The sequence below is a fragment of the Bombus terrestris genome, chromosome 6, assembly GCF_910591885.1.
Source record: "Bombus terrestris chromosome 6, iyBomTerr1.2, whole genome shotgun sequence".
In the NCBI taxonomy this organism is placed as follows: domain Eukaryota; kingdom Metazoa; phylum Arthropoda; class Insecta; order Hymenoptera; family Apidae; genus Bombus; species Bombus terrestris.
In genome coordinates this window covers 3,781,287-3,805,721 of record NC_063274.1, presented here as the reverse complement: position 1 = coordinate 3,805,721, position 24,435 = coordinate 3,781,287, and the positions used below count along the sequence as shown (strand labels likewise).

Sequence of the window (24,435 nt, the reverse complement as noted above, 5' to 3'; positions counted from 1 at the left end):
AATTGGTAACCGAAGGGTTCGACTTCGTGGCTCGATAGAAGGATGAAAATTCTGGGGATACGAGAATCTCGGTGGTGATCAATTTTGTAATTTAGAGATTTCTCTGTGTTGAGGTACGTATCGTCGAATATCGATAGCTGGGAACCGATTGCAGGTACATGAAACGTCTAGAAATTTGTCTTAAACAATTTGCTCTATACGTTGCGTGTAATGTCTGTATCGTATTAGTCGACCGAATATCGAATAAACGCGTTTGTTTCGCTGTATCGGTGAAGATGGTTTTATCGATCGACGAACGTGTTGACGACGAATAAATTTTACAATGAGAAGTTAAAAGTAAACGCGTGGTTTACTTAGGTACAGTCGTGTACGTGTATTTATCAAATATCGAGGAATGTAGTCTCTTCCGAGGGAAGAATAACGATCCTTCGAATACTCGCTCTCCTAGAAGATCATCAATGAAAGCAATTATGTAATGTACCTTGGGGAACCGGGTCCCTGCAGAATCGAAGCAAAACGAAAACATGGGAAGATAAACGGCGATCAACAAAAAATCGCCTAACACCATCCGATTAATTACACCACATGTACCGTGTATTCCTGGTAAATCGTCCTTTCCATTCAACGATGAAGTTTATTTCTCGCCATTGAACATCGCAAGAAAATATTTAATCGCGTCTATTCATAGAACGTTCTATGATTCGTTTTCTTTTATCGATTCCTGTCAATTCTTACGCGTTAAACGAAAACCTCTGATATTTAGTCGTAAAATTATAGTCCGCGATTAAAGCTAGGTTCGATACTAGCGGTCTTTTGACGCTGCTTAATTTCTTAATACTCGCGTTCTTCTCTTCCCTTGATTAGCCGATAAATTTGTCAAGACGAAATTTCCAACGCGAAATCCTCGCCCGTTCAAGCCCATTAAGATGGTCGCAGAATTGCGGACGACGATCTACGTGCCACGAGGAAAAAACAAAAATACAGAGAGAGAGGAAGAGAAAGAGGAACGGAAAGAAACGAATGGGAGTCGCGGTGGAAGAAGACTAAGTGGCCGAACGAGATCGAATCGGCTGGTAAATTAGACGACGATTGTTCGCTCGTAAGGACCGGCGAAGGCTACTAATCAGGAGCTTGCACTCGCCCCTCTTCAACGAAACGAGGCTGGTCTACTTCGAGGCAACTCCGTTCAAGTGAAGATCTCTTCTTTTCTTTTCTTTGCTTTGCTTCCTTCCCTCGACTCAAGAAGACTCGTGAAAGTCAGAACTGGCGCTAACTCGACTCCACTAACGGGCAATCAGATCGCCTCTGTTGGGACAACAAACTCTGCCACCCCCTCGTCTCCATGTGTCTCCACCCCCTTTTGCTTCGCTTGTATAGCTTATTTATCGAAGAAGTTAGCCAGGGGTTAAACAGCAGTAAATTCCAGTCTACGAGGAATTGGCATCGCGACTTAATTGCCTCGATCCGATTCCACGCTTTGGATGATTGGACAAGGATGATTTGTAACGTCCGTAAATGCTAGTCGCATCTTTGAACTAGGAATCAGATACTAATACTTGGTATGTACCGCTATCCGTAAAACCAAGTCAATTTCAATATAAAGATTCAATTGTTCTTCGTGTATATAATCGCTGTTATATAATCAAGATTCGATGATTATTTGTACTTGGTTTTTAAGGTTCATCTACATATCTATAAGGTATCTACTTAGATCGTATAAGCTGGTTTAAAAATTAGTGTAAATGCATACATATATATATAATAGAATAACGTGGAAATTGCTGTAATTAAACAGATGATGTCTCGGAGAATACACGTCCAATCATCCACAAAAGTCTTCGTACATTAAAAAGGCGTGTAAGTAACACGTTATAGTTACACTATAATATAATGTCGTATAAGAACATATTTCTTTTGTAATGTATAAAGCAACGATAGAACAGTTTTCAGTCGTCTTAGCAGTAAGTTTGTAGTAAAATTTTGCAACACTTTGTTTCAATAAAAGTAGCCTCTTTACAGGCTGACTTTCGTGGATAATTGTATGTATGTTTGATGAATTCCGCGAAGAATTTCTTAAAACTAGAAAGCTATAACTGTTCTTCCAACTGTATTTCTTTAAATATATCCTCATCTACATTAAGGAGATAACGACAGGTAATATGAGAGAATAATTTGTAAAGGTAAATATCTTCGTATTTTTGCTACGATGCTTAAATTAAAGAAAAATCGTAACACGCGTGTAAGCGTCACCATATACTCGCTGGTATCCCTAAAAATGTCTAAAACGTTGCTTTAAAGGAAGAATGATTCCTCATATGCGTATAAACGATCTAACGCAAAATCCAGACGATATTACGTAATTATCTACGTAACGAGAATTAAAGCGAAAGACGATTGACTGAAAAGCAAACGCATGTATACAGTAGCTAGGGCTTAACTGTGTAAGTACCGCAACCAGTTAACAACTAGGTTAATACTTGCTTTATTATGATGCGCGCAAGTCACGTGCTCGGGGGAATCCTCTCGAGACCTGGATAATATCTATTCGTCGGACGTGTACGGGGAATGTCAGCAGCTGTATCCGTGAACAATCAGATCGAGGATATCCTGCATCCCGATTTCCCGTAACCCTATGCAATAGACTCGTCGAGGGAAGAACTAAAGAGACGAGGGTGAATTACGTCGAGGCCTCGACGATCTCGGTCTTATTGTCCCATTTACACCAGCTTCTTATATCCAGAATTCTTTTCTCATATCCAGAATCAAGGGAAAATAGATTAAAACGAGGTGATTCGATTTCTTGATTACTCAAATCGTTCTAACATAGATATATGGAGAATTTTAAATAAAAATTATCCAAAGTCTATGGTTTGGTCTATGGCCAAAGTTTATGTCATAAGTCGTCTGTACAGTTTTTACTTTAACGCAGCTATGAGCTTAAAGAATATGACGGACGTTATTGCGAATAAATACTCTGACAACGAATATTTTTATGCGTGGAATGATTGAACGTTTTCAAATGTAATTTGACTGGAAAATCAATTCTCTTCTCTATTATTGCTTTTAGTTCTGTTAGTCCTTCGCCAGTCTCATTTAGTATTTTTTCTGTGTCCTTTGGTCCTCCCGTTATTTCGCATTCTTCTATTACACGTCTCAGGTCTTCTTCTTTCCTTTTACATAGTCTGCATCTTTCTTCTCCCTTTTCTTTCCAGTATTACCTTGCTTTGATCTTGTTTCCACATCTGAATCTTGCTAATATTTTTCTGTCCTTCCACTTCATCCTCCCTTCTAAGTGTCGAGCGAATAAATATAGCGAATCAGTCTAGCGAATCAGCATAACAATTAGCGTCAGTACCGCAGTATCGCGTAAGCTTATAACGAATATCACGAAGCGAGTAACGCTTGCGATTAACTTTGTATTCTACATTTTAAAATATCTGTAAATATAGTTAATTAAATTAACTGGTCTCGTTATTAATTTAACCAACTCTCGCCGTGTCGTTAATACGTCAACTAACTTAGATAAAAATAATTATCTGTCGATCTATATTCGCTTACTTCCGAAAAAAGCTTATATCTGTGTACTACTGATAGCTACTATCTTACATTAACGTTGTCTTTTTCTGTCGAGCATTCGAAAAGAATGTCAAATTAGTACGATATTTTATAGAGGAACGTGATATAACGGAACGTGCGGAGAAAAAAGTCGAAGGGTCGATCGACTACAACCAAAACCAAAGAGGATCAATGAGCTATACGCGATTCTTTACGGGTCTAATTGAGCGCAGAGATAACGCGACCGATTCCTGCTGGGTAATAACGTTTCCTCCGCTTTCTTTAATGGCCGAACTAATCGCTGCTGGTACCTTAACTATACCTAAAGATATCTTATTCGTAAATCTACGTAGCACTTTAAGCAAATTTCCTAACACACGTATCTACGAAACAACGTTTAACTAATCGTCTTTATAGATAAAGAGATTGGAACGTTGAATCAAAAATTTATACGTACGAAAGACGTATGAACGAAATATTGCAACATTGAACAGATAAATGATCGATCGATCGATCGATCGATTGCCAAGTTACAATTAGCTTGATTCTAAACGCAGGCAAATCCAAACTCTTTACAGCTCGAGTACTAAGAATGCAATGTATTCATCGCAGTAGAAATTTAGAACATTAAATCCCCCTTTTTAGCAAAAAATTGATAAGAAATCACGATCAGGATCACGATTCAAGAAATCACGATTAAATTAGTAAATACAGGATAGATTCAAAGTTGAAGCCTTCACAACCATTCTGAAGATAGAGAAATACACAGAATGCGATGTAAAAATACGTAAAAGTATATAAAATACCCAAACTCTACTACTTTCTTACTGAAATATTTACCGTAACCGCGTTCAATTGCCGTTTACAGCAATACGAATTTTCATAAACATGCGAAATCTTCTTACGATCGAAGCATCATCGGTAATCAAATCGAGTCATTCGCGTGAAAAGCGCGGTTAAAGGAAGTCCATGAAGATGCCAGAACAGCAATGGCAAAAGTACGATCTCAGTGACTCATACGCACTCGATTTTATGTGACATATCCGATCGGTATTGCTAACCATCATTGGGTTTTTTCCACGAACCACCACGGGGATAGTATGTAAAAAGACCATCAACGATTCGGCAGTGGTAGCATCCTGACGTTCTCCTGAGAGAGTCGTTACCGTCATCGTTCTCTTCGTCGTTCCCCTTTTACATACATATACGTGTACGTATACGTAGAAAGATTGGTACGGTGCAGTTGTCCTTCATCGATGCACCGACCTGTACCGATCGTACCGATTCGAATTTCCGAAGACGTACACGCCGGCAGTAACGGTAACTACCAGCGCGCGATTTACGATGCTCCAGGACTATAAACAACGGGTAAACGCCAGGTTATTACGTCACGATGCGTGGTACGAGGAGAGGAACGCTCGAGTTAGGTGGAATTGCCGCATCCGAGAGGTGTGTCCGTTCACCTTCTCAGGGTGGACACGTTCCCCTTGATATTTCTCCGTATATATACCGAGGTCGACGATGACAGACCTTCTTGCGAATTTCTCTCTTACGGTTCTCTGCCCAAGTAATTCTATATTCCAACGAGTCGTTTTTAAACGGATACGCGAATCACTAACGGAGTAATCGAAAATGGTGAATTATTAGGTTGTCCGAAAAGTTTCTTTAGATGATAGATGAACAACAATTTCTGTTTTATATTATTTTATTGAATTAGGTATGATCCATTTCGTTATATTTCTATTATCATATTCGTGCGTAATTCGATAAACTAATATGAAAGAAAACACATTGTTTATTTGCGTCTATTGTTTCCTTATAAAAGGAAAGAAACTTCTCGGACAACCTGATAAAAGCGAAGCCAATTCCTTGTTGCGCAGCAGCTCGTTATATTTGCCTTGGAGATGAAAATACACTTGTCACGAATGAGAAAGACGAGAAATAAAAATCAGTGAATCTCGCGAAACTTGTCAACTTTCAAGTAGTATAAACGGAAATTCTGCGACCTAATTTTCGCTACTACGTCGAGTCTTCGGTAATATCCGGCGCGAAACCTTCGATTTCGTTACGTTACGTTGCAAGCAAATTTCATATCGGATCGATGCAAGTTGTTCGCATTTTCGGATACCAAAACTACCATTCGTAGCAATATTTCTCCGATACCGATTCTTCTTTAACTTTCGAAGGAAGCGCACCAAACAAGACACCGTTCATTGCCATCATTTGTAGGCACCGTACAAATGTATGGAAGGGTGTGCACAGGAGGAAGGCAACAGGACCTGAGAGGACACGTAAAGCTCGATCGCTCCAGATATATAAGTATTCCCGAAGGCGAGTGGCAATTTGTCCCGGTCATTTGGCGAGTCCACGGGGACTGCCTGACTGTAATCCAATCACTAGCCACACTCTACCTCTCTCTTCCCCTCCTTCTCTTTATCTTTCTTTATCTTTCTCCCTTTCTCTCTTTCGCTCCGCATGTTCCTTCGTCCCCTGCAGTAGAAATCCTCTTTCTATCCAGCCTATATCCATCTTTGTTTCCGCTCTCCTACCATAGAACGACTCGTCAATCGTCATTGAGTCTCTGGCAATCCTGACTGCGTGACGACTGCATCGACTCCTCTGTACACGGATTCGGTCCCCGGAACACCGATGTTTAGGAGTCCACGCAACTTTACCTCGATGGAGGAGATAAGATTACTACAAAGTTGGTAATTAGACGTGAAATCAAGTTGACGACAATTCGATGGACTTTCGTTTTACCGTTGGGGTTAACGGGGCCTTGCGAGAGGTAAGAAAGGACGTTACGTATCGTAAAATAGTCTGTTTAAATTTAATCACGTTGAATAAGATATTCAAGAAAATATTATTAATTATCGAATGAAGTGGATCGAGTATCGTAAACAAAATTTGTTTGGTATCGCGTTATTTACGAAGAAAACGTTTTATTTTATAGGATAGAACGAATATATTTATTGTTAGTAGGATAAGTAAAAAAAGGAATGATGATGAAAGAGGAAAGATAAGTTGATATATTTTCATATTGTTATTAATTATATTCTGAACTCGTGAGTGAGTAAATATCTTGCAATTTACACAGAGATCAAACTGATCACCTCCGTCAAAGTTACACTTTTGGTTTTTACAAGTTCAAACATCAAGTAGTATAAATCTCGATGAAACGAAACTACTTATTTCTATAGAAAAGAAATACCCCCATATTGGAGTTATAAAATTTTCTAAACACGAAGTTGATCGTTTTGCATTCTAACAATGTGAATGGTTTTTCCGATACATTTAAATTGTAAATAAATTCATAAAATGTGTTGTATATTACAATCGATATATAAAAACGTATAACATTTATGTAACTTTTGCTGCTCAGATGTTACGCAACACTTTTATTATTCAAAGACATGCTATTGTTTTTATAAAAAAAGACACCATTTGCTATATCATTTGCATCATGAGCTATATCAAATCTGATTTACAAATAGTCATTATAGATGGCAAAAAAAGGTAAAAAGATAATTTCGATAAATATTTCCTCGGTTAATATATAACAACAAAGAAGAAACGTTCGCTTAAAAATTGCACATGGTCCGTCGGCTTTGTCTTCCTTCCACCAATGGAAAAAATACGGTTGAATGTAGAAATACGACGCATGAATTTTCACCAGAATCGTGCCTACAGGCGAATAGCATACGTGATCTTGATACAGAGGGGTCGTACGAAAAATTAGCCTTGTTGAAAGACGGCCCTTTATACTTTCGTCTTTCCCGGCCTTTTCCTCCTTTTTCCTTTAAACTGACCTAGCTTCCAGTCCAATATACCATGCATTCGGTTGACGTGCTTCCACACGAAATCTCACCTTCCTTCTTGTTAACGTACTAGAACTTGCGTCGTTTATTCCATAAAGAAGTAGAACGCACGACGGGTAGTTCACGCGTCGCGTCTAAAAGAATTGAACGGCGTATGTTTTCTTTGCTAGCCAGTTTCCCGATGTGCGATCTATAAATTTCATTCTTACGATAAGCGACTGAAATAAAATTAAAAAATAGAAATGGGCTATAGACGTAATTTGCAAGTTAGCCGGCGTTATACGAAAAGCGAGTAAATATTAATTGCTTGAAATGTGCGTAGGGATAAACTAACTAACGCGTAACTCTATTGAACTCTACCCTGAACTAACGCGTAAATCTATACATAATAAATGTACGATGCATCGAATATCATAGATTCGTTAAAACTTTGAATATAAATATTGAAACAAATATACGCGAATTTAATAATTTACAGAAACTTGGAGAAAGGGAAGCCATAGAGTGGATCGTAGAATATAAAATACGTAAAACACGTAGAAAATGTGAATGCAAGAAAAATTGCCATGGCTATGCACCTCGAAAGGGATCGGTAATTTTAAAACCGACTTAAGTGTACGACGCTCGATTATTTTATTAACTATAAAAGCAACCGCTAAGTTTTAGCATTTATCTTATCTTGCTTGAAATTCTTTGTTTTATAGTTCATCGTTTCTATCGGGCAGAGAGCTATATATTGGCATTAGAAAAAGCAGAAAGTTCGAGGTCTTTAATCTCTTTTCAAAGGAACAGAATGTTCCATTCAATGGCCTCATCTGTTAGGTAGTTCCGGTACGTATACCGCGCGCAGATCCGGCCGAGCGGTACTGCAATTACCGTGCCGTGATTTAGGGCTCACCCGTTATAGTTATAGACCGGCGAGCTTTGATTTACGGTACCGCGCACGAAATTAATTTGAATTCGGTAATGTACGAATAATAGGCGGTCATCGCAATTGCCAAAAATTATGCAGGCAAATCTCTCAAAAGTTCTTCCCTTTCTCTTTAATGCACGTTTATCACGTTAACGCGAATCCATCGTGCGCTTTACGCTATTCGATTTACAACACCCGATATCGTTATAATTTACAACTGTAAAACTAATCCTGTTATGGTATTAGGATGTGCGAAAAGTTCTCTTCGTTTCATAGGGTGATAATAGATGAAGAACAATTTTTGTTTTATATTATTTTATCGAATTAGGTATGATACCTAAATTCATTTAGGAATTAGAAATGATGATTTCGTTCTATTTCTATTATGCTTGTGCATAATTCAATAAACTAATATAAAAGAAAAAATATTATTTCTTTATAAAACGAAAGAAACTTTTCGGACAACCTAATATAATTCGCGACAAAACTACTTATTGTTAGAAACGTTTTTCATTCCAGATATTACAGTTACTATTATATTTCATAGCTCTTTAATACGTAAAATCTATAGAAAATAATAAAATCATCTTAATTTCGATCTTCGCATTTTCTTTAACGTAGGTGTCTTCGTGGTCTTAACGCGAATCGATCCTGCTGCTGTTTTACATTTATATTCGAAATACAACTAATTCGATAATTATACAACTCGTGACGAAATTAACTTATTATTTGAAACGTTACATTTATTGTCGTAAAATTTTCTTTGTAAACCGTGAATGCGCATGTAGGAATGCAGCGAATAGTGGGACAATTTTAAATGGGGCGAAGCGCTCGTTGATCGAACGTGTAAAATAAATTTCACTTTGAAAATCTTGTTTTATTTTCGAACTAATCGATTCTGAGAATTCACTGCTACGCTTATACTTTTAGTTACGACACGGCTCGTCGAATAACGCTTTAGATAGTACTTATTACTAGTACGTAGTTGAGATACTCTCTAATATCCATTACCGTAGAAAATTTTCGCGTACATGCAGATGGTCGTGTTCGTTCAACAAATCAAGACTATGTGTGTTCAATGTTCACTGATCGTTCATTCAGGACTGTAGAACGATAAACGCGATCTAATTCAAGCAACGCGAGCGTACTCAGCGAAATTAGTTCTCTTGAAAACGAGGCCTTGGACGAGTCAACAAAAGAGGAACACGCGTATATTCCGTATTTTTTTCCCTCGTTCAATTTTACGCAAAATATCGTCTCCTCCTACCTTTGTTTTTCCATATCTGACATTTACTTGTACAAAAGCATGGACATTTACTTCCCTTCACGCGAAATTCATAAAAATCTCCTCGTTAAAGTATACCTTCGAATACATTTTGTATCTGTTCGATTCTTTTCAGCAAAATGTAATTGAACTTTCGTCGTACGTAACTTCCGCTAATTTCATCATTTTTTGATCCCCTTCGAACGCAAATTATTCCTCTCTTTCCTTTATTAGCCGATAGTATCGAGAAATTACGACGCGATATGCGAATAAACGATTCAAAATGAATTTCCCTCTGCAAGAAAATTCTTAATTCCCTGCGAGGATCTTTTCGATCGTTGAGAGTACGGGTGCGGTAATTCTCTGCGGCAACTGGTTTGCCCAAAGGCAGAGATATCCCGGTGCGGCGGTATCGGTCATCCGTGGCGCATCGAGTTTTCAATCGCGGCTCAATACCGAAATTAATTTCAATCTACTTGGAGGACACGGTAAGACGCTGGCCGGACCACGCTCCAATGATCACGAATGCCGGTAAGATTGAGCCGATCGAAAACGACCGAGAGAGAAGCTTCTTAGATCTCCGCGGTAGCTTTCGTTATAGATACATAAACCATCCCTCGTCGATGGTTCGTGAGTTGGGGGTAGTGGGTGGTGGTCGGGTTCGTAACGAGATTTGCCCGATGTCCACGAACGGTTTAAGCCCGGATCACGTTCAAGCGTTTAACCTTCTTTCTTCGCTTCGTCTTCAACGTAAACTCTTTCTCTCTTTATGCGTCTAACTGTCTCTTTCTTTCTGTCTACAGAGATTACAAAAGTGCTCGTTGTATTTATCGTAGCATTTACATCCTAATTAACTGGATTTAATTACAATGGCTCGTTAATGCACCGTATTTGGACACTGACCGTAGAAAAATTTCATGCAAAATATTTTGAAATTTTATTAACGCTGCGTCGAAACACGAATGCCTCGATTATATCGGTGAAATTTGTAACCAGTTTGAAAATGTATAGAGAAGTTGCAAGATACTTACTGCGAGCATGTATTTGGGAAGAAATTAATAGATGTACAGTGATCCTGTTCCGATTGCTGTAAAATATATAATTGCGCTAAATATCTTGTAATTCCTAAGTACATGCACAGTGACCTGCAAAACTTACTGCTAAATTTTCGATGAAAAATTGTCAACATTTTGACAGCAGTAACTTGATGAGAAAAAGAATCGAAAAAGAAGCGCATTTTGAAGCCTCAACTTTCACGATACTGAGCTCATTTTTTTCAATGATGTTTTTACATCATATAGCATCATATGAAGCGAAGCTGCTTTTCCTTCTTTAAAATTTTACAAATTCAAACGTTTCTACGGACATTACGAGATTTTATTTAAGACTAAAGTCACCACGGATTTAAAGATCGAAGCCTACTCCTTTACCATGACTTCTACAAACTTGATGTACGATTTCTTGCCACCGTTTTACTGACGTTTCAACAACAAGTATCCCACCAGCATTTAGAATAATCCAAGGTACACCGCTAGGAGGTAGCAGGTAGTTAGTATGCGTGTAGTGTATATATTTGGTGTGTGTGTGTTTAGCGCGCATATTTAGCGCGTGTTATACGAAGAATCCGACAGAATCAGACGAGAATTTGTTTCACAATTTACCGATGTGTCGATGAAATCTCCATGTGTCTCACAGCGCACACGTAACGTAAGTTCGAAAAGTCCGTGGCGTTTCTGCTAGTGAATCGCGAATTTTTGCCAAATATTAAGGAACTAAGTTAGTACGATCCACTGCTTCTAGTTCTGTAAAGAGAAACCATGACCAATTAATTAAGAACGCTTCGTTCTTCCATAATGCAGTACGATATAACGAAATAACGATGAAACGAACCTGAATAGAACCCAATAAAAAAAAAAAGGAAAAATACTTCATTAGAAAATGAGAGCACGTTCAAATGCTTTTTCTAGCCACTGTATCTATGCCGATTCTTTTTCCTGTCTCTCCGTCTATCCACGGTGGTGATTGGCCAGGCTCATTCCCTTCTTTCGGACAGAGGAGATAAAACGGATAGATCGCGCATGCACCGAGGAAGAAGCTCGGCGTACCGGCAAAACGCTTCCGTTGGGCCACGCGTATGATTTATTCCGGCGCGAAGCACCCACCAGAAATATCAGATACCCCTAATGAATTTCTAGACTGGTGTGCGTGCGTGTAGGCAGGAGGTATACGGTAGGGGTAGGCCAGCTTCGAAAGAAATATGGGGTGAACCGACGACACCGAGTACAACGCACGTCCTGACCGAAATATCTCCGCGCCGAGTGCCTTTCGTTGCTCATGTTAATGACCGTACAAACGATAGCCATCGGATCCGACATTCTTTTATGTTTATGTACAGATACGAATATTCGTGGTACGTGATATTTGTTTGCGCTACGTTCTTACTGGATGATAAGATTTCATTTGAAATAGCAAATTGTTCGATGATGTAATCGTCGTGTATGTCGTCGAACGACACGAATATGGCAATTTGTAAGAAGCTTCGACGTACAGAGTAGTTGGTTTTAACTGATTTTAATTTTTGCCAACCGTATCGAGCGTACACAACGGAAAATGTATTTGTTTCGGGCAAAAATATTAGGTCGTCCCATAAGTTCGTGCCGTTTTTCGAGCGGTTATATATGTTAAGATTGTTCACATACCTTTCAGTATCGTGAAAAGATGTAATCCCCCCTCTCGTTGTACAACTTCTTCCCATTTTTCATTATTCCGTCTCGATAAAAGTTCTCTTGTTTTTCTTTAAAATATGAAATGTATACAAAGGTTGGCACGAACTTATGGGATGAGCTAACAGTGCAAATCGTAACGCAACGTTTCGTTTCCACGAGATTATCCGAAGAAATGTGTTTCTGTTATTTGTAGTTAATAAAAAATAATTTTTCTCGCCATGTGAAAGGAAATTCTGCTTCTGAAAAAGGTTGATCAACGTGCCATATGAGAATATCGTCAGAACTAGGGTTGATTTTAAAAGATGTGTTCGACGAACAGGTCGTTCTTTTTGGAAGAAGATATTTTACGATGAGCGTAGGATTCTTTATCTGCCTCTAGCTACGAACGTTCTTTGGAACTTGAAGATGATTTTTATTTTTTCTCGCTCGAAATCGTACATCGATGATATACCGAGCGTGTAAGTGGTATAACCATTGCAATAACCACGTGCAAGAGTTCGATGATCTCTGACACGTGGATTTTTCAAAGTCACTGTAGGCTCTACATCATTTAAGATAGATTCGGCGAGTGTTTCGTCTGTAAAAGTGCTGTTTAAGTTGCGATAAAGTTGATCTATTCTTGTCATTGTGATTAAATTTCAGAAATTAATTGTTCATGCGGCATTCTATAATTATCAACAATATTACATTGTATTTTATATTATAATCGCTAAAATATGTTACAAAACCGTAGGTATTACTTTAAAAAAAAAAAAAAAAATAAGTTTAGATGAAAGTTTAGAAGAAATTAACATTCAACAGTTTCTAATACATCGCTTTAAGAGGAAAGACTATTTTCCAGAAAGAAAAGAATACGAAATCGATGAAAAAGGAGGAAATAAGATATTAAGGAACTCAAAACGCGGTTCGATGCTGAGAATTCAAGCGGCTAGGGCTGCTAAAAGATGAATGGCACGTGGCCCGCATGAGATTGAGAACGAAGAATATTCAGCACGGAATTTGCGAGAAATTAGGCGTGAAATACGCCGTGCGCTTCGAATATTTCTGCCACCGACAGATTTCGACTTTCCTGTCAGACACGGTCTTAGACAACCTATCGATCTGCCTTTGTATTCGCCGTGAACTCTGAATTCGTCGCGGTTCTTTTCTGCATCGTAACTCTCACACCCTCCTTGCAACCTTGGACAGCCAGAGAAAGTGTCGAAGTGATTTTAATCTTCTTTAGAATAGAAGCTGATAAGAGACACGAAAGGCTGAGACGTTTGTATATCCGATACCACAGACACGATGAATCTCGCCAATAAAGAGACAGTTATTTTCTAGTTCATTGTTCTTGTGGTTCACTGTTAAAGGGTTCAATTTATATTGCAACGAATTAATATGAAATTTATACTTACGTATTAAAAGATAAATATAAAAATAAATAGATACAATTAAGATAAATAAATAGAGATAAATAGATACAATTATTAATTAATTAATTAATAAATAGATACAATTACAAGATATAATCAACAGATACAATTTTCGTCATATTCTATTTTTAAATACCGAAAGAATTTAATAATATTAGCGGTCTCTCGCAAAGTTCCATCTTATTCGAGACACCGTACGGGTCGAATGCAAATAATATTCGGCAATACTTCAATTTTAAGATCCTCCAACACGTCGAAGTTAAAGGCAAGTGTCAATCTCAATAAACTCGTGACGGATCTATTCGAAATATACGCGGTTTAAGATCATGTCCGTACTTTTGCCATTACAGCCTGCACAAGACACACGCTTTGTATTCCGTCAGCAAAACCAATCTCCATAACGGAAACGTGTTGCCGGACTTCCCAGCCAGGCTGTTTCTGCTTTTCAGGCTGCGAATTTACGCGTCAAAATATATTTCGTCGTTCTACGTAACTTGTAAGATAAAAATTAGAAATTAAATCGTTCGAGTCCAGTTTAACTATCGAAACATTTCTTCAATTTAGTCAGGAAAGATTAAGGATAACAGAACTCTGTATCTCGCGTAATTAAAATTAATGATTTTCAATTATCGGAAATATCTATAATACCCATCGTATCGAAGTCTCATAGATTCACATAAATAATACGATAACTTACCTCTTTTTGCATCACGAAACACTTATCTTCGATGCTTTAACAAAGAAGGATATCAATTGGCCTCCTAAATGAAATAAAACAATTACATCGTAACGAGCAACAAATGAAATGCAAATATTTCAAATAATATGTAATCCGAATAATATTAACTAAATAATGTAGAAATTTTCACATTTCATATTTCAATGTCTCAATTGTTTTAAAAGATACATCGACTTAAAGAAAACAATCAATCTTTGATTACATATATATCAACGTTTATTGAAAATATATTCAAACATTACTATTTCTTGTATTATTCATCTTCCTGATAAATTGTCTATCGTTGAAAGATCGATGTTGAATACGATTCAAGAATATTTTCTAAAAACGACTTAAACCGAAAAATTCGCAGCACGCGACGCACGAAAATGTTGAATGACTGCGACAACTGGGAAAGATTTAAATAATCATATATATCGAATGTGGCAATAAATCGCCTCGTGTCCATTCGGGCCCAGCTCGCCACCCTAACTACTGGCATCTATAGCAATGGGGTGGACCAGTGATATATGTCTTCTCTATAACAGCCAGAATCAAAACATCGTCCTCCCCAGCTACGGCGATGTTTGTTCTTCGGCCAGCGACTTCTGCGGCGGACAGTTGGTATCGGTAAAATCACTGTATTAATTAACAGTAAATTGCGGATTACGGTAAAAACCGAATTTAGGAATTCCGATTACGGCTAATGTTATTCATCGATGACCTATATCCAGTAAAAGCTTCGATGCTTCAACTGTTTTTAATCTCCAAACTCTTTTTACAGGATAACAAATATTACGGTACATTAATAGCAATTATAAATCGAAGGGTTCTTAGGACGTTTCTCCTAAAAATGTCCTTTTTCCTCTCGTTTCATTTTTAGAATCTATAAACTTGACCGTGTATCAATAAATTAGCGACTATATATCGCGATAATTGGATAGAAGAAACAACAAATTTGACAAGGGAAGGCATCCAGAATCGTCTTTTCTTTTCTTTTTTTAATATCACAAAGTTTTTTATTCGGATTAAAATTAATGTATATTTTGTCGTCATTTCATTTTTCGCTAACGATAAACTTTACTCAACCTTGTATGGAAAAATATACCATCGGTATTACGGTTTTATTAATGAAATGAAACTTTGAACCCGAATATCTCAAAACACAATTTTACCAGAAACGTCCTTATTCTTTAGAAGCCTGCAATTCAGTATAGTGCTGCGTTTTATACTGCTGTACATATCAATTGCTGTCTAGAAGATGAATTTCCACTAATACCAGGGAACATTTACGATTAACCTGAGCATATATAGTTTAAAAGATTAAGAGAAAAGAGACAGCATATTATAACTGAAACGAAACAAACTTGATGAGTTTATCATCTGTTTCAATCTATTCCAACATATATCCATATCGCTATTCGAGTCATCATCGTCGTCTCTTAAACAATTTCGCGAAAACCATTTATTAATAATTCATGCACGAATGTCATCGTCAAACATATCACATCGTGACTAACGCTACATATTTTATTCCCAACTTTTGATAACGATCAAAATATAACATCCGAGCGCAGCGTAACGCTGCATAGGCAACAAGGATACGTGCATACTGCAGCAGATACTTGAGAAACGTGTTAAACCAGCATGCTATCCTTAATGCACTTACGAGACCACCGTCATTACCAGAGCTGGAGCAGCCCGACGTGCTGTATCTGGTCAGGAACAAAGTCCTGGCACGGAAGAGATTACGGAACACCACTGGACGCTGGCCACTTGACCGGTATTACAGATGTAATATCGTAAACAATGTCCCTCTCAACCGGAGCCACGTTTATATCTGCACAAGTCACGGCAGATCTCCCCCGGTACTGTCCAAACCACCGTGAACCACCTTGTTCTCCCTTCTCTATCTCCGCGTACAACCCTCTCGCGAACCCTTTGCAAACCGCTGCCGGTGTTTACTGTTGAATATTCATTCTTCGGCCTGATACAGCCGTGAACAGAAAATGTCTACACATTAACCAGTGGCCAGACTGACCGCATAGCCAACACCCTCTTGCCGTTTTTATTGGAAAAGATCAGAGTTCGCGCGTACTCTGCTGCCAGTTTCGCCTCTGGTCTACATGCAAAGTGGTATTAGAGGAATTAGCCTTAGTCGGGTACTTAAAATGTTCTCAGAATCAGGGTTTATACAGGGTGTCACAGAATAAATGGTAAATATTTTAGCAGCGACTTGGACGCATCAAAGCAATTACTATTTGTTAAAAGTTACAAATATAAACGAACGTCTAATTGGACTTTGTTTTCGTGTTGCAACACAATTTTGTATCGCGATACATAATTCGTTCGTTATTCGTCGCCCACTAACGGTGTTGAGAAGGAACAAGGTCTGGGCATATGAAGAGAATAGCACGGTCGTTCTAATACTAATCTTGCCAGGCCCAGCCAGAAATTTAATTAAAAATTGTACATTCATCGTTATTTCATTCGTTCGTCTAACTTTATGTAAATTCTTATATTGAGAAAAATTGAAAAATCGATTAATCAGATAATATAGGAATTTACGCAAAGATAGAGGAACGAAAGAAGTAACAATGAATGGACAATTTTGAGTTAAATTTTGAAACCATCTCATCTGACCGAGCCTGCAAAGATTAGCGTTAAAGCCGTCTACAGCTTGTATTCGAAATCAAATAGTACACATGTTCGTATGAACATCTTTTTATTGCTTAGATGTGCCAAAATCGTCTCCAAAATATTCCGCATTTATTTTTGGGTACTCTGTATAGTAATCATGAACTAACGATGATGCTACTTGGATACTCAGATAACTTTGTCTTCGTATGAGACAAGGACGTTTATTTCGAATTATTTCATAACTATTAGATGTAATAACCAGAGAAATGAATTTTCTTGTCTTATGGCACCTTCCTTAAATTTTCTTACAAACACAGTAAAAATCATATGTTATTAATTCTTGATGTAAAAGTTGCGGCCGAAACTAGCCCGGTCGTCACAGTGACAACTTTTCCACGTAATTACATTATAATTTTATACATACGTATAATTACGACGTAAATTATGATTTTCTATATGTACATGTACAAAATTGCAATCTCCTCTCTCGTTGGTATCACCCTAATATATCAGTGAAACATCATTTTTCCCCATTATGCGACAACCTTGATCTACCATCGTCGATCTTTAGCCTGATCTCTCGCGTTATTCCATGCACATTCGTAAAATACCGTATGCGCAGTACTCGGTATCTTCTAAACCAAAGAGAATCACGGAGATCGCGGACGTATTCATCGGTTCTCGTCGAAGCATCCCCAGTTCGTATTTACAATTTCGTCGCATTATATCGGCGTTTTTCTGCGCTACCGTCACACGAATTCCCATCCATTGAACCGGGTTGCCACGAGATTTGTCTGCGGCGATGTTTACGATAAGCATAAACCCGCGTGGGGTAAAGGCTAGTCCTCCAGAGAGCTTGGCCTTTTGGCCCCTCTGGCACTCCTATCGAATCCCCTGCAAGTCTTCCTAGAAACTGAGAATTCGAGACATGGCCTGGGCGGGTCTGCGACTCGCTCTTTTAATCGTAACTTGCGGCCTGATAGTAAACGGGCTAACCTATACGGGAGGTCTATTTTTATTGTGCCCGCGATAGTATAGTTGCTGCGGAACGGGTAGGGAGAAGACTTGGAAATGGTCCTGCATAAACACTCACCGGGATTTCAGACTTCTCCCGTTATTGTCCATTTCGATGGTAACCATCGAAACTTCGATCAGAGGGAAAGTTCGTCAGAGTTCGAACTGAACGTCTCTCGATCCGCCGCTAATACGAACTTTGTTGAAAGCGATACTTTCTTCAGGCGTATACGTGGCATTAGGACGATAATTGGTAACGGGTAATTTTTTAACAAAATATTTTATGATCCAGTTTGATTGAAAGAAAAATAATAATCTGTATTTGATGCTAGATGCATAGCTACGATTTATGTATGGCAAGGTACAAGTATATCTTCCCATGTGACATAAATCTCAACAAATGTTCGATGCACGTAATTAAATAATTTTTTCATGGAACTTCTCGATTCTGACATTACTTATCCACGCGAATGTCGCGTGGAGACGAGACCCCCTTCGATTACGTATACCTCGACGATAAAACCTCCTTTGCGTGGATTAGTCCGCTCAATCAGGAAATATACTCGAGGCCCCCATAAAGTTCTGCCAGTGTGCAAACCCCTATGTATGTGTCCTATGTATTACCCTCTATGTGCTTCCCTTCTGTTACGCATTCTTGTGCGCTGAGCGCACAAGGCACATAGCGACAGATAAGACTTCCTATCTTAATTGACATATCAAATCAAAAATGTTCGGAAGTATTTTTATACCTCTTTAAGTTTCGTTAACGTTATCAGTGCGTTCGGATTCGACGAGCCTTGCATTATCGATATTCATTCTGAAATAGTTCAGCGACGAAGCTTTCTTGGTATTTTCAATTTTAGAATGATTAATTATTCGAACATAAATTATTTTCCAAAATATACTGCCAGTATCGTTGCTCGCTTCTTTTTTTCTTTTCGAGAAAAAATCAGAGACGTATGTTTTTCTAACGCAGTTTGTAAGGCACGTTTAAAAGAGTATTATGCGGTTCTTAAGATGGTAATACGTTACAAATATTCTTTAATATTTTCCTTCGAATTTGCTATAAATGAACTTACAGAAATAAGTAATCCGTTTCTTGAAAACTGAGCACCAGCCGTGTACCTACATAACGAAATTAGGAAATTTATAAAAAATTGAATCGATCAGTTTAGCTTCTGAAAGATTCACAGCCAAAATTTTACTCCTTAAAGCTTATCCAAACGTACCTAACATTTTTGCCGATTAAACATTTATGTCGATCGTATTATAAAATTTTGTCGATTACATTCCGCTGTTCATCAAAAATGTTCGTACAATAACGTGATTATCTTGCTTTAATTATTTATACATTATCTCGGTTCGCTGTAAAATATTGTTTCTTCTTAATTTACAATATATTACATTATTTTCCATAAATAGAAGATGTTATAGAAATTGCAACGCAAGGGTAACATTATACGATCAGAAAACAGGTAGCGCAGCGAGTGTATAGATCGGGGGAGAGAAATTTTCAGAGTACACAGAAAGAGAGACAGATTCGGTTTCGGATGTATTTTAAAGTCCATGGGGCTCAATGTTCCGCGAAATACGTTGCTCCCTTCCCATCGGTTGTATAATACAGATGCCGTATAGAAGATGGCTACAAATCCCCCAGAACTCTTCATATCTATAACCTCTTTTCATTTCATTCTCGACAACGAGAGCTCACACGCGACAGGGTAGTTTTAAACAATTCATCCTTCAAACCCTCCCACGCGGGTAAGTTTATTGCTACTTTTGAACGTATACCACGATAGGAACCACTTCGATTTCGCTTAACTTGATGGAAGTTTCACTATACCAGACTGATATAATATCTCTTAAATAAATTTTAAGCTAGAGAATATAAACTCGTTCGATTACTGCAAATATAAGTTTGCTCTATTGCTGTGAAAGTAATATTTGTAGATTATAATGCGCGCTTCTTAAGTGTAACTGTACCAATTCAACCTAATGCATAAGAGATTTTATACATAAGAGACTATAATACTTTAGAGATAGACTACTTTATAGTATCTTATTTATTGATTAAATTAGTTGATATAAAAATATGTACAGTACTTATACATTACATGCTTCAGAGATAGGCTACTTTATAGTATCTTATTTATTGATTAAATTAGTTGATATAAAAATATGTAGAGTACTTATACATTACATGCTTCAGAGATAGACTACTTTATAGTATCTTATTTATTGATTAAATTAGTTGATATAAAAATATGTAAAGTACTTATACATTACATGCTTCAGAGATAGGCTACTTTATAGTATCTTATTTATTGATTAAATTAGTTGATATAAAAATATGTAGAGTACTTATACATTACATGCTTCAGAGATAGGCTACTTTATAGTATCTTATTTATTGATTAAATTAGTTGATATAAAAATATGTAGAGTACTTATACATTACATGCTTCAGAGATAGGCTACTTTATAGTATCTTATTTATTGATTAAATTAGTTGATATAAAAATATGTAAAGTACTTATAAATTACATGCTTCAGAGATAGGCTATTTTATAGTATCTTATTTATTGATTAAATTAATTGATATAAAAATATGTTGAGTGGTGCATTAATATTTCATGAATTACGCTTCTTATATATCTTCAATTCAGATGACAAAATTATGATTCGTTTGTGAGCTTAAATAAAACGATACATAGCCAATGTTTGTTTTAATACCATTTTCTTATATTATTACAGTAATCTTTGATCTAATTTAATTTAATTTTACCTCACTTCTGTGTATTTATTATGTCGAAATTTCATTCATAATTTATCTGATAACATCTTCGAGTTCTCAATCATTCGAAAGATTTTGCGATCTTTAATTACTTTGATTTTTCGTTTGAAAATGTTTCGTACAGCTTCATTTAACTATTTCCTGTTCTCTGAAAAATGATAAAATCTGTCTTTAATTTAAACCAAAAAGTGTTATATTATCCTGTTATTTATCACGTAGATTTTTTTTACCAATCACAGAAACGAAATACGATTGCTCGCGTCTGGTCGAGGCGATTGTAAACTTTTGTTAAAGGTAACGGGGTTGCACTTTCAACTTACGGCGGTTAAAGTCAATTCGATAGCAGTTAACGAATTGTTGGGGGTGAATAGAAGGGGTTTGTGGTTAACGTGAGGGGTTGACAGGGGAACACATAATACATTGTTACCCCATCCACCGGATTCACCCCTTCCACGTGCAGTAATTTTCTCTGCGCGGAACCGACATCGCAGTGAACTATCTCATAATTAAAATTACCATACTACACGTACACATCGAGAAATCTTGGCACCCTAACGCATCGAACACGCGTTAAACTTATGTTTCATTTGCTGTTATTTGTTGCTTAATTATCGCTAATAATAGTAATATCGATATCACGTTAATTAATCCGCCACTTAAACGTCAATATATGTATCTATATATTAATCTTCGCATATTAAAAGGAAAATTTCAATCTCTTCGTTCGATTTCTCTATATTTTGAAAACGCATTAATCGTTCATTTAAAACATTGACAAATACAAATGCTATAAATAATATGAGAAAATCCTACGTTATATGCTTAAATTGTCTCTTATATCTATTTTCATTGTGATTGAGTTACGAGGCTTCAAACTAATTAAATTCATATAATTAAGTTCAATTATATTATGCCAGGTATTCTACAAATCGATCACCGTTCTATTCTTTCTTCTTCTGATAATTAATAAAGAAGATACGTATTTCAAACAAAATTCAATTAATATTTAACGGATCAAAGTTTTGAAAATATCTCTTTTTTTTTTAATAAAATGTATCTGTTCTTCGCTATTTTACACTACGTGGAAAGAAAAATATTTGATCATAAACGCGTACCTAATATTTCCAGTGATAAAAACTAAGCTTCGATAATATCGTAATTAGATCTAATAGCGTGTTATGGATAGATACATGCGACATATTAAATGCTCAACACGTTGATGCTCAACTTTTATTATACCATTGAAGTACCATTTCGAATTAACACTTTCGTTTATTTAATCGTAGGAGTTGATACAGAAGCAACGCGTTGCTTCTAAAATTGCTCTCTGCTAAGTTTTCCCATTTCAGCCGTCAAAGCGTTTAAGCGGCAAGAAATGACCCGGAGGATGGTGCCAAATACCAGCTTCCTTCCCTCCTGTCTTTGCCCATCGATTTAAAACATTTGCCCTCCGCGAGACGAAAGTTCTTCGCCATTGGAATTGGGGTGCGGCGAAATCACCCTAATATTGGATTATATCGATATACTGGGCATACATATATCATAGCACGGGACTGGAACGTACAGGTTACTAAATTTCCGATTTCTTTACAGAGATAAAGATATTATGCAGATCAGCAGGTTGCAAATTGTACTGCTTCGGTGAAGCGTGGAATTTTTATCCTTCGAAGCAATCGTATCTTAATGTCTTAACTCTCGGCGAAAGGATATTAATTTATTTCGTTGAAATTATTGGTAATTACGAACAATGGAGAGATAAACTTAATTAAAAATTGAATCGGAATTATAAATGTATATGACGCGTGTAACGCGCAATATCTCACGCAACTGTGTCTAAACAATTTTCGAATTTCGTTCTACGTTCACAAAGAAATATTTCAAAGAAAAATTTCACGTTCTAAAGCGTACAATTTAAATAAATCAACTTTTTTGTGTTTTCTATATCTATTGCAATAGTATTAATACAATTTGTTATTCTGATTGAATAAAAAGAATCTGACTTCTAAGAGAAATTTTAACAAAAAAGGAACTAAAAGTCTGAATGTATAGAAGAAAATGATTACTATATTTAATGGAAAAAATCGTCGCTCCTTTATCGAGGATATTCGATCAGCGGGAGATGACTCTACGGAGAGCTGAAAAAGTTGCCTTTGAAAAGCTGGCGGTGAGTAGCGACCTCGACAAGGTCGGTGCATTTAGGAACCCTTTAATCGAGTTGTTCGGTAGTCAGGGTAATGACGTGTGCTCGAGCACACAGTTCACGGTGTTTAGCACTTTATCTATCTTCTCCAAGTTATTAATGACACTCGCTGAGTCAGATGCCGCGGCGAAGTGCGGCATCTTCAGAGTTTAATATCCGAAGAATCGAGTCACTCGGCCGACTACTCGGCCGCGGACTTCTCCATCCGCTGCTGGCCTCGAGTAGTACACTCGTGCCGATGCGACGAGGCGCGCGACGAACAAGTTGGGGCATTTCGTTTCCAATATCCTTCACCCTGGTCGAAGAATCGAGTGTCGCCACTATTCGCGACAAATAACGCGCTTTCATTTTGCAGGAGCACGTCGGACAAGTGGTTGGAATATAAAAAAGAACAGGAATTCTCGCCGCTCGGACCACCAGTTCCGGCTTACGAGAGAAATTTCGCGGCGGAGATCCGTGAGAGACAGAAGAGATAAAATCAGCTGGAAATCGCCCTCGCCAGAGAACATCCGTCAAATTCTAACAGTCGCGGCATCGATGTTGTTTCGTCTGACAAAATATACCATCGCTCTTTTAATTTACATTTTACAAAAATAGAAGTTAAATATAAAATTCAACGATGTACGAAAAACTAAGCCGTAATGAAGTAGTACATAGTAGAGTTAGGGACAATAGTACGAATAACAATAGGACACTAGGTGTTTAGCAGTAGGTCGATAGTTTAATAAGAAAGGTAATAATGAAAAAGATCGTTAGCTATAATTATAGTGTAAATATGGTTAAGCATATATCGTAAACAAGTAGAATGTAAATCGGGAGCCATCCTAAGGCGCAAAGCAGGGATTAAAAATAAATAAATAAATAAAGAATACTTTATTAACATTCGTGTGTTGTCACTCGATTTAGTAATTAATATCCAAGAACTTAATTGAATAATATCTCTACGCGTGTAAAGAGAATCGCTTAAAACGTAAAATAACAAACTAATTATTTTGAAACTGTTGCAAAAATATCGATCTACTTTTCTTCGTTTTAAACTAAAGAAGAAAAAGAAAACTAACAGCGAATTTTTTATCTTATTTCATTTCATTTCTTCTTTTGTACCCGCGATTATTTCTATGAACTCTCTGCGTAAATGTCGCGCGTGTTCGACTTAAGTTAAGTTAGCGTTGCATGTGATTAATAATTTACTATTGCGCGCAGTTAAAAATCGTTTGTAACCGGGGACCAGGAAATCCGTATCTCGCGTCTGGATTTATCAGCGAATGATCAGTGAAAAAATGAAATGAATTTTTTATACGACATCGCATGCAGCGCGTCGTGTATTCGTAATTAAAGTATCGGAACTGGCATACAGCTACCTTTCATTCGATAGTCG

The 24,435-nt window shown here is 37.2% G+C and overlaps 1 long non-coding RNA gene across 1 annotated transcript in view; it reads left to right on the top strand.

Annotated features, from left to right (window-relative positions):
* LOC125385223 overlaps positions 1-23,939 on the top strand; it is a 51,172-nt gene extending 27,233 nt beyond the window's left edge. Inside the window, exon 2 of the long non-coding RNA XR_007224262.1 lies at positions 23,413-23,939. This is a non-coding gene — a long non-coding RNA (uncharacterized LOC125385223). The remainder of the gene's footprint in view (positions 1-23,412) is intronic.
* The last annotated feature ends 496 nt before the right edge of the window (positions 23,940-24,435 follow it).